The sequence below is a fragment of the Hordeum vulgare genome, chromosome 1H (assembly GCF_904849725.1).
Source record: "Hordeum vulgare subsp. vulgare chromosome 1H, MorexV3_pseudomolecules_assembly, whole genome shotgun sequence".
NCBI lineage: Eukaryota > Viridiplantae > Streptophyta > Magnoliopsida > Poales > Poaceae > Hordeum > Hordeum vulgare.
The window spans coordinates 393044922-393057413 of record NC_058518.1 but is presented as its reverse complement, the minus strand read 5'-3'; positions in this window follow the sequence as shown (position 1 = coordinate 393057413).

The window sequence follows — 12492 nt, the reverse complement described above, 5'->3', positions numbered from 1 at the left end:
GATGGATGATCATGGTGTGGCGCCGGTGACAAGAAGATCGTGCCGGTGCTTTGGCGATGGAGATCAAGAAGCACGTGATGATGGCCATATCATGTCACTTATGAATTGCATGTGATGTTAATCCTTTTATGCACCTTATTTTGCTTAGAACGACGGTAGCATTATGAGGTGATCTCTCACTAAAATTTCAAGACGAAATTGTGTTCTCCCCGACTGTGCACCGTTGCTACAGTTCGTCGTTTCGAGACACCACGTGATGATCGGGTGTGATAGACTCAACGTTCACATACAACGGGTGCAAAACAGTTGCGCACGCGGAACACTCGGGTTAAGCTTGACGAGCCTAGCATGTGCAGACATGGCCTCGGAACACATGAGACCGAAAGGTCGATCATGAATCATATAGTTGATATGATTAGCATAGGGATGCTTACCACTGAAACTATACTCAACTCACGTGATGATCGGACTTGGGATAGTGTAAGTGGATCATGAACCACTCAAATGACTAGAGAGATGTACTTTTTGAGTGGGAGTTTGGCATATAATTTGATTAAGTTGAACTCTAATTATCTTGAACATAGTCTAAGTCCACTTTGAATATATTTGTGTTGTAGATCATGGCTCACGCGACAGTCATCCTGAATTTTAATACGTTCCTAGAGAAAGCTAAGTTGAAAGATGATGGAAGCAACTTTGTAGACTGGGCTCGTAATCTTAAGCTAATCTTACAAGCTGGGAAGAAGGATTATGTCCTTAATGCTGCGCTAGGAGATGAACCACCCGCTACGGCTGATCCGGATGTTAAGAACGCTTGGTTAGCACGTAAGGAGGACTACTCAATAGTTCAATGTGCAGTCTTGTATGGCTTAGAACTGGGACTTCAACGTCGCTTTGAGCGTCGTGGAGCATTTGAGATGTTCCAGGAGTTGGAGCTTATCTTTCAGAAGAACGCCCGGATCGAGAGGTATGAGACCTCCGATAAATTCTATGCTTGCAAGATGGAGGAAAACTCGTCTGTCAGTGAACATGTGCTCAAAATGTCTGGGTACTCAAACCGTCTAGCTGAGCTGGGGATTGAACTCCCGCAAGAAGCTATCACTGACAGAATCCTTCAATCACTACCGCCAAGCTATAAAGGCTTTGTGTTGAAGTACAACATGCAAGGGATGAACAAGTCTCCCGGCGAGTTGTTTGCGATGCTGAAAGTCGCAGAGTCTGAACTCCGTAAAGAGCATCAAGTGTTGATGGTGAGCAAGACCACTAGTTTCAAGATAAACGGCAAAGGCAAGAAGGGCAATTCGAAGAAGAGCGGCAAGCCTGTTGCCAATCCGCTGAAGAAACCCAAGGCTGGACCTAAGCCTGAAACAGAGTGCTTCTATTGCAAGGGTATGGGTCACTGGAAGCGCAATTGCCCCAAGTATCTGGCAGATAAGAAGGCGGGCAAAGAAAAATCAGGTATATTTGATATACATGTTATTGATGTGTACTTAACCGGCTCTCGTAGTAGTGCCTGGGTATTCGATACCGGTTCTGTTGCTCATATTTGCAACTCGAAGCAGGAACTACGGAATAGACGAAGGCTGGCGAAAGACGAAGTGACGATGCGCGTAGGAAACGGTTCCAAGGTTGATGCAATCGCCGTCGGCACAGTGTCACTTCAGCTACCATCGGGATTAGTGATGAACTTAAATCATTGTTATTTAGTGCCTGCGTTGAGCATGAACATTATATCTGGATCTTGTTTATTGCGAGACGGTTACTCTTTTAAGTCTGAGAATAATGGTTGTTCTATTTCTATGAGTAACATCTTTTATGGTCATGCACCGAATGTGAGAGGATTGTTCATATTGAATCTTGATAGCGATACGCATATACATAACATTGAGACCAAAAGAGTTAGAGTAAACAATGATAGCGCCATATTTTTGTGGCACTGCCGCTTAGGTCATATTGGTGTAAAGCGCATGAAGAAACTCCATGCTGATGGACTTTTGGAGTCACTTGACTTTGATTCACTTGACACGTGCGAACCATGCCTCATGGGCAAGATGACTAAGACTCCGTTCTCCGGAACAATGGAGCGTGCAAGTGACTTATTGGAAATCATACATACCGATGTGTGTGGTCCAATGAGCGTGGAGGCACGCGGCGGATATCGTTATTTTGTCACCTTCACTGACGATTTAAGTAGATATGGTTATGTCTACTTGATGAAGCACAAGTCTGAAACATTTGAAAAGTTCAAGCAATTTCAGAGTGAAGTGGAAAATCATCGTAACAAGAAGATCAAGTTCCTACGGTCTGATCGTGGGGGTGAATATCTGAGTTTCGAGTTTGGTGCTCACTTAAGACAATGTGGAATTGTTTCACAGTTAACACCGCCTGGAACACCACAGCGTAATGGTGTGTCCGAACGTCGTAATCGTACTCTATTAGAGATGGTGCGATCTATGATGTCTCTTACTGATTTGCCGTTATCTTTTTGGGGTCATGCATTAGAAACAGCTGCATTCACTTTAATAGGGCACCATCAAAATCCGTTGAGACGACACCATACGAACTGTGGTATGGTAAAAGGCCAAAGTTGTCGTTTCTTAAAGTTTGGGGATGTGATGCTTATGTCAAAAAGCTTCAGCCTGAAAAGCTGGAACCCAAAGCGGAAAAATGCGTCTTCATAGGTTACCCAAAAGAGACAGTTGGGTACACCTTCTATCTCAAATCCGAGGGCAAAGTGTTTGTTGCTAAAAACGGAGCTTTTCTCGAGAAGGAGTTTCTCTCGAGAGAATTGAGTGGGAGGAAGATAGAACTTGACGAGGTTGTCGAACCTCTCATCCCTCTGGATGGTGGCGCAGGGCAAGGGGAAATCTCTGTCGTTGCGACGCCGGTTGAGGAGGAAGTTAATGATGATGATCATGAAACTCCAGTTCAAGTTTCTGTTGAACCACGCAGGTCGACGAGATCACGCGCTGCTCCAGAGTGGTACGGTAATCCTGTCTTATCAATCATGTTGTTAGACAACAATGAACCTGCAAATTATGAAGAAGCAATGGTGGGCCCAGATTCCAACAAATGGCTAGAAGCCATGAAATCCGAGATAGGATCCATGTATGAGAACAAAGTGTAGACTTTGGAGATACTACCTGAGGGCCGCAAGGCTATTCAGAACAAATGGATCTTTAAGAAGAAGACGGACGCTGACGGTAATGTGACCGTTTATAAAGCTCGACTTGTGGCAAAGGGTTTTTTCAAAAGTTCCAGGAGTTAACTACGATGAGACTTTCTCACCCGTAGCGATGCTTAAGTCCGTTAGAATCATGTTAGCAATAGCTGCATTTTTCGATTATGAAATCTGGCAGATGGATGTCAAAATGGCGTTCCTTAACGGTTTCCTTAAGGAAGAGTTGTATATGATGCAACCCGAAGGTTTTGTCGATCCTAAAAATGCTGACAAGGTGTGCAAGCTCCAGCGATCCATTTATGGACTGGTGCAAGCATCTCGGAGTTGGAACAAACGTTTTGATGAGGTGATCAAAGCATTTGGGTTTATACAAGTGGTTGGAGAATCTTGTATTTACAAGAAAGTGAGTGGGAGCTCTGTGGCGTTTCTAATATTATATGTGGATGACATATTACTGATTGGAAACAACGTAGAGCTTTTGGAGAGCATAAAAGGTTACTTGAATAAAAGTTTCTCTATGAAGGACCTAGGAGAAGCTGCTTACATTCTAGGCATTAAGATCTATAGGGATAGATCAAAACGCCTGATAGGACTTTCACAAAGCACATACCTTGATAAAGTTTTGAAGAGGTTCAAAATGGAACAGTCCAAGAAAGGGTTCTTGCCAGTTTTACAAGGTACGAGATTGAGTAAGACTCAGTGCCCAGCAACTGATGAAGATAGAGAGCATATGCGCTCCGTCCCCTATGCTTCAGCCATAGGTTCTATCATGTATGCGATGCTGTGCACTAGACCGGATGTTAGCCTGGCCATAAGTATGGCAGGTAGGTTCCAGAGTAATCCAGGAGTGGATCACTGGACAGCGGTCAAGAATATCCGGAAGTACCTGAAAAGGACTAAGGAGATGTTTCTCGTGTATGGAGGTGACGAAGAGCTCGCCGTAAAAGGTTACGTCGATGCAAGCTTTGACACAGATCCGGACGACTCTAAGTCGCAAACCAGATACGTATTTATTCTTAATGGGGGTGCGGTAAGCTGGTGCAGTTCCAAGCAAAGCATCGTAGCAGATTCTACATGTGAAGCGGAGTACATGGCTGCCTCGGAGGCGGCTAAGGAGGGTGTCTGGATGAAGCAGTTCATGACGGATCTTGGAGTGGTGCCAAGCGCACTGAATCCAATAACCTTGTTCTGTGACAACACTGGTGCCATTGCCTTAGCAAAGGAACCACGGTTTCACAAGAAGACCAGACACATCAAACGACGCTTCAACCTCATCCGCGACTACGTCGAGGAAGAGGACGTAAATATATGCAAAGTGCACACGGATCTGAATGTAGCAGACCCGCTGACTAAACCTCTTCCACGGCCAAAACATGATCGACACCAGAACTGTATGGGTGTTAGATTTATTACAATGTAATTCACATGGTGATGTGAGGGCTGGATTATTGAATCTAGTGCAAGTGGGAGACAGTTGGAATTATGCCCTAGAGGCAATAATAAATATAGTTATTATTATAATTCCTGTATCAAGATAATAGTTTATTATCCATGCTATAATTGTATTGAATGAAGACTCATTTAGATGTGTGGATACATAGACAAAACACCGTCCCTAGCATGCCTCTAGTTGGCTAGCCAGTTAGTCAATGATAGTCAGTGTCTTCTGATTATGAACAAGGTGTTGTTGCTTGATAACTGGATCACGTCATTGGGAGAATCACGTGATGGACTAGACCCAAACTAATAGACGTAGCATGTTGATCGTGTCATTTTGTTGCTACTGTTTTCTGCATGTCAAGTATTTATTCCTATGACCATGAGATCATATAACTCAATGACACCGGAGGAATGCTTTGTGTGTATCAAACGTCGCAACGTAACTGGGTGACTATAAAGATGCTCTACAGGTATCTCCGAAGGTGTTAGTTGAGTTAGTATGGATCAAGACTGGGATTTGTCACTCCGTGTGACGGAGAGGTATCTCGGGGCCCACTCGGTAATACAACATCACACACAAGCCTTGCAAGCAATGTAACTTAGTGTAAGTTGCGGGATCTTGTATTACGGAATGAGTAAAGAGACTTGCCGGTAAACGAGATTGAAATAGGTATGCGGATACTGACGATCGAATCTCGGGCAAGTAACATACCGAAGGACAAAGGGAATGACATACGGGATTATACGAATCCTTGGCACTGAGGTTCAAACGATAAGATCTTCGTAGAATATGTAGGATCCAATATGGGCATCCAGGTCCCGCTATTGGATATTGACCGAGGAGTCTCTCGGGTCATGTCTACATAGTTCTCGAACCCGCAGGGTCTGCACACTTAAGGTTTGACGTTGTTTTATGCGTATTTGAGTTATATGGTTGGTTACCGAATGTTGTTCGGAGTCCCGAATGAGATCACGGACGTCACGAGGGTTTCCGGAATGGTTCGGAAACGAAGATTGATATATAGGATGACCTCATTTGATTATCGGAAGGTTTTCGGAGTTACCGGGAATGTACCGGGAATGACGAATGGGTTCCGGGAGTTCACCGGGGGGGGGGGGGGGGGGCAACCCACCCCGGGGAAGCCCATAGGCCATAAGGGTGGCGCACCAGCCCTTAATGGGCTGGTGGGACAGCCCAAAAGGGCCCTATGCGCCAAGGATAAGAAATCAAAGGAAAAAGGAAAAAAAGGAAGAGGTGGGAAGGGAGGGGGACTCCCTCCCACCAAACCTAGTCCAACTCGGTTTGGGGGGGGGGGAGAGTCCTCCCCCTTGGCTCGGCCGACCCCCTTGAGGGTCCTTGGACCCCAAGGCAAGGCCCCCTCCCTCCCACCTATATATACGGAGGTTTTAGGGCTGATTTGAGACGACTTTTCCACGGCAGCCCGACCACATACCTCCACGGTTTTTCCTCTAGATCGCGTTTCTGCGGAGCTCGGGCGGAGCCCTGCTGAGACAAGGTCATCACCAACCTCTGGAGCGCCGTCACGCTGCCGGAGAACTCTTCTACCTCTCCGTCTCTCTTGCTGGATCAAGAAGGCCGAGATCATCGTCGAGCTGTACGTGTGCTGAACGCGGAGGTGCCGTCCGTTCGGTACTAGATCGTGGGACTGATCGCGGGATTGTTCGCGGGGCGGATCGAGGGACGTGAGGACGTTCCACTACATCAACCGCGTTCTCTAACGCTTCTGCTGTACGATCTACAAGGGTACGTAGATCACTCATCCCCTCTCGTAGATGGACATCACCATGATAGGTCTTCGTGCGCGTAGGAAAATTTTTGTTTCCCATGCGACGTTCTCCAACAAAAAAAACATGGAGTCCTTCTGTTGTTGAACGTTGCATGGAAAAAAAATCCTACGCACACGAAGACCTATCATGGTGATGTTCATCTATGAGAGGGAGATCGGATCCACATACCCTTGTAGATCGCTAAGCGGGAAGCATTAAGAAACGCGGTTGATGTAGTGGAACAGCTTCGTGATTCAAATCACCGTCCCACGATCCGTTCCGATCTAGCGCCGAACGAACGGCACCTCCGCGTTCAGCACACGTACAACTCGATGACGATCTCCACCTTCTTGATCCAGCAAGAGAGATGGGGAAGTAGATGAGTTCTCCGGCAGCATGACGGCGCGCCGGTGATGGTGATGATCTATTCCTGCAGGACTCCGCCCGAGCTCCGCAGAAAACCAATCTAGAGGAAGAACTACGAAGTAGAGGTCTAGGGTTGCACGTGGCAAAAGTTGTGTCTCAAAAACCCTAGAACCTCTAGTATATATAGGAGAGGGGAGGGGCTAGCCTTGAGGCTCAAGAGAGCCCCAAGGGCGCCGGCCGAGGGAGGAGGAGGAGGACTCCAACTCCAATTCGGTTTGGGGAAGGAGGAGTCCCCTCCTTCCTTCCCACCCCCCTCTCTTTTTTTCTCTTTGGTTTTTTTCCTTAGCCGACATAGCCCACTTGGGCTGGCCTCACCAGCCCACTAAGGGCTGGTGCGCCACCCTTGGTCTATTAGGCTCACTCCCGGGTGAGTGGGCCCCTCCCGGTGAAAACCCGAAACCCATTCGTCACTCCCGGTACAGTGCCGGTAATGCCCGAAATATTTCCGGAGACCAAATGAAACCATCCTATATATCAATCTTTGTTTTCGGACCATTCCGGAGACCCTCGTGATGTCCATGATCTCATCCGGGACTCCGAACAACCTTCGGTGACCAACACCTATAACTCAACTATACCGAATCGTCACCGAACCTTAAGTGTGCAGACCCTGCGGGTTCGAGAACTATGCAGACATGACCTGAGACACTCCCGGTCAATATCCAACAGTAGGACCTGGATGACCATATTGGATCCTACATATTCTACAAAGATCTTATCGGTTGAACCTCTGTGCCAAGGATTCATATTCCCGTATAACATTCCCTTTGTCCTTCGGTATGTTACTTGCCCGAGATTTGATCGTCGGTATCCCTATACCTATTTCAATCTCGTTACCGGCAAGTCTCTTTACTCGTTCTGTAATACAAGATCCCGTGACTAACACTTGAGTCACATTGATTGCAAGGCTTATATACGATGTTGTATTACCAAGTGGGCCCCGAGATACCTCTCCGTCACGCGGAGTGACAAATCCGAGTCTTGATCCACGCTAACTCAGCGGACACCTTCGGAGACACCTGTAGAGCACCTTTATAGTCACCCAGTAACGTTGTGACGTTTGATACACACAAGGTATTCCTCCGGTCTCAGTGAGTTGCATGATCTCATGGTCATAGGAATGAATACTTGACACACATAAAACAATAGCAACAAAATGACACGATCACATGCTATGTTCATAGTTTGGGTCTTGTCCATCATATCATTCTCCAAATGATGTGATCCAGTCATCAAGTGACAACACTTGCGTATGGCCAGAAAACCTTAACCATCCTTGATCAACTGGCTAGTCAACTAGAGGCTTACTAGGGACATTGTTTTGTATATATATCCACACATGTATCTATGCTTTCATTCAATACAATTATAGCATGAATAATAAACAATTATCTTGAAATAGGAAATATAATGATAATTATTTTATTATTGCCTCTAGGGCATATTTCCAACATCAAATACCCATGCACTACTATGAGAGTTGGTTAGGTACACATCAATAACATGTATATCACATATACCTGGTTTGGCGTTGGCCGCCTTCTTATCAGCCAAATACTTGGGGCAGTTGCGCTTCCAGTGACCCATCCCCTTGCAATAATAGCACTCAGTTTCCGGCTTAGGTCCACCTTGGGTTTCTTCGTCGAAGTAGCAACAGTTTTGCCGCCCTTCTTGGAGTTACCCTTCTTGCCTTTGTCGTTTCTCTTGAAACCAGTGGTCTTATTGACCATCAACACTTGATGATCTTTCCGGAGTTCTGACTCTGCGACTTTCAGCATCGCGAATAACTCACCGGGTGACTTGTTCATCCCTTGCATGTTATAGTTCAACACAAAGCTCTTGTAGCTAGGTGGCAGTGATTGAAGAATTATGTCAGTGATAGCCTCTTGCGGAAGTTCAACTCCCAGCTCAGCTAGACGGTTTGAGTACCCAGACATTTTGAGCACATGTTCACCGACAGACGAATTCTCCTCGATCTTGCAAGCATAGAATTTATCGGAGGTCTCATACCTCTCGATCCGGGCGTTCTTCTGAAAGATAAACTTCAACTCCTGGAACATCTCATTTGCTCCATGACGTTCAAAGCGTCGTTGAAGTCCCGGTTCTAAGCCATACAAGACTGCACATTGAACTACTGAGTAGTCCTCCTTACGTGCTTGCCAAGAGTTCAAAACATCTTGATCAGACGTAGCAGGTGGTTCATCTCCTAGCGCAACATATAGGACATAATTATTTTTCCCAGCTTGTAGGATGAGCCTAAGATTACGAGCACAGTCTACAAAGTTGCTACCATCATCTTTCAGCTTAGCTTTCTCTAGGAACGTATTGAAATTCAGGGTTGATACTGCGTGAGCCATTGATCTACAACATAAAATATTGCAAAGTGGACTTAGACTATGTTCAAGACAATTAGAGTTTAACTAATCAAATTACTAATAAACTCCCACTCAAATAGACATCCCTCTAGTTACTTGAGTGTGGCATGATCCAAATTCACTAACTCAACTCCGATCATCATGTGAGTTGAGTGTAGTTTCAGTGGTAAACATCTCTATGCTAATCATATCAACTATACGATTCATGCTCGGCCTTTCGGTCTCTTGTGTTCCAAGGCCATGTATGCACATGCTAGGCTCGTCAAGTTTAACCCGAGTGTTCCGCGTGTGCAACTATTTTGCACCCGTTGTATGTGAATGTTGAGTCTATCACACCCGATCATCACGTGGTGTCTCGAAACGACGAACTGTCGCAACGGTGCATAGTCGGGGAGTGCTACTTCTTGAGCTTGCGTTGGTTTTTCCCTTGAAGAGGAAAGGGTGATGCAGCAAAGTAGAGATAAGTATTTTCCTCAGTTTGAGAACCAAGGTATCAATCCGGTAGGAGTATCAAGATGAGGCACCAATGAACCTGCGCAAAAGCAAACAAACTTGCAGCCAATGCGATAAAGGGGTTGTCAATCCCTTCACGATTACTTGCAAGGTGAGATCTGAAGGCGATAAAAGGTAAAAAGAAATAAAATTGCAGAAAGGTATTTTTGTATGTAGATCTGAATATATGATGTGTAAAATAGACCCCGGGGCCATAGTGTTCACTAGAGGCTTCTCTCATGATAGCAAGTATTACGGTGGGTGAACGAATTACTGTCGAGCAATTGATAGAATCGCTCAAAGTCATGACGATATCTAAGGCAATGATCATACATATAGGCATCACGTCCGAGACAAGTAGACCGATACTTTCTGCATCTACTACTATTACAACACACATCAACCACTATCCAACATGCATCTAGTGTATTAAGTTCATAACAAACAGAGTAACGCCTTAAGCAAGATGACATGATGTAGAGGGATAAATTCACGCAATATGATATAAACCCCATCTTTTTACCCTTGATGGAAACAACATGATGCGTGCCTCGCTACCCCTTGTGTCACTAGGTGAGGACACCGCACGGTATGAACCCAAAACCAAGCACTTCTCCCATTGCAAGAATTATAGATCAAGTTGGCCAAATGAAACCCATAACTCGAAGAGAATTACAAGGATATGAAATCATGCATATTAGAAATCAGAGGAGACTCAAATAATATTCATAGATAATCTGATCATAAATCCACAATTCATCGGATCTCGACAAACACACCGCGAAAAAAGTTACATCGGATAGATCTCCATGAAGATCATGGAGAACTTTGTATTGAAGATCCAAGAGAGAGAAGAAGCCATCTAGCTACTAGATATGGACCCGAAGGTCTGTGGTGAACTAGTCACGCATCATCGGAGAGGCAATGGTGTTGATGAAGAAGCCCTCCGTGTCCGAATCCCCCTCCGGCAGGGCACCATAACGGTCCCCAGATGGGATCTTGCGGAGACAGAAGCTTGCGGCGGCGCAAAAGTATTTTTGTGGCTCCCTTCTTTGGTTTCGGGATTTTTGGGAATTTATAGGCGAAAGAGGTAGGGCATAGGAGCCACAGGGGGCCCTAGGGTGCGTCTAGGGGGCTCATGACCTCCCACGAGACCTCATGCCTTGGTTCTCAAGTCCTATGCGTATATTCTGTTATGGAAAAAATCATCCCGTGGGTTTTATTCCGTTTGGACTCCGTTTAATATTCTTTTCTGAAAAAGGTCAAAAACACGGAAAAAACAGAAACTGGCACTAGGCACTGAGTTAATAGGTTAGTCCCAAAAATGATATAAAATGGCATATAAATGCATATAAGACATCCCAAGTTGATAATATAATAGCATGGAACAATCAAAAAATATAGATACGTTGCAGACGTATCAAGCATCCCCAAGCTTAACTCCTGCTCGTCCTCGAGTAGGGAAGTGATAAAGACCGAATTTTTGATGTGGTATGCTACCTAACATATTTGTTCTTTGTAACTTCTTCATTGTGGTATGAATGTTCAGATCCATAAGATTCAAAACAATAGTTTAATATTGACATGAAAACAATAATACTTCAAGCATACTAGCAAAGTAATCATGAACTTTTGAAATAACAAGGCCAAAGAAAGTTATCCCTACAAAATCATATAGTCTGGCTATGCTCCATCATCCCCACACAATGAATTTAAATCATGCACAACCCCGGTATTGGCCAAGTAATTGTTTTCACACTCTTACTTTCTCAACTTTGTCAACTCTCACGCAATACATGAGCGTGAGCCATGCATATAACACTATGGGTGGAATAGAGTGTGGTAGAGGTTGTGAGGCAAAAAAGGAGGATATGGTCACATAGACTCGGTGTATCAATGGGCTATGGAGATGCCCATCAGTAGGTATCAATGTGAATGAGTAGGGATTGCCATGCAACGGATGCACTAGAGCTATAAGTGTATGAAAGCTCAAAAAGAAAATTAGTGGGTGTGCACCCAACTTGCTTGCTTACGAAGACCTAGGGCAATTTTGAAGAAGCCCATCATTGGAATATACAAGCCAAGTTATATAATGAAAATTCCCACTAGTATATGAAAGTGACAAAACAAGAGACCCTCTATCATGAAGAACGTGGTGCTATTTTGAAGCACAAGTGTGGAAAAAGATAGTAGCATTGTACCTTCTCTCTTTTTCTCTCTTTTTTTTGTTGGGCTCTTTGGCCTCTTTTTTTCATTTACTCACATGGGACAATGCTCTAATAATGATGATGATCACACTTTTATTTACTTACAACTCGATACTTAGAATAATAATGACTCTATATGAAATGCCTCCGACAGTGTGCCGGGATGTGCAACGATCTAGCTTAGTGTATGGCATTGAAACATCTAGCTAGCTATCTTACGATCATGCAATGGAAATATAAAAGTGATGGCACATGTCATGAGACGGCATGGTGGAAGTTGTATGGCAATGTATCTCGGAATGGCTATGAAAATGCCATAATAGGTAGGTATGGTGGCTATTTTGAGGAAGGTATATGGTGGGTTTGTGCACCGGCAAAAGTTGAGTGGCACTAGATAGGCTAGCAATGGTGGAAGGTGAGAGTGCATCTATACCATGGACTAAAATTAGTCATGAAGAACTCAAATACTTATTGTGTAAGTTTTATTAGTAATCGAAACAAAGTGTTAAACGCATACTCCTAGGGGAAGGGTTGGTAGGTGTTAACCATCGCGCGATTCCGACCGCCACACAAAGGATGACAA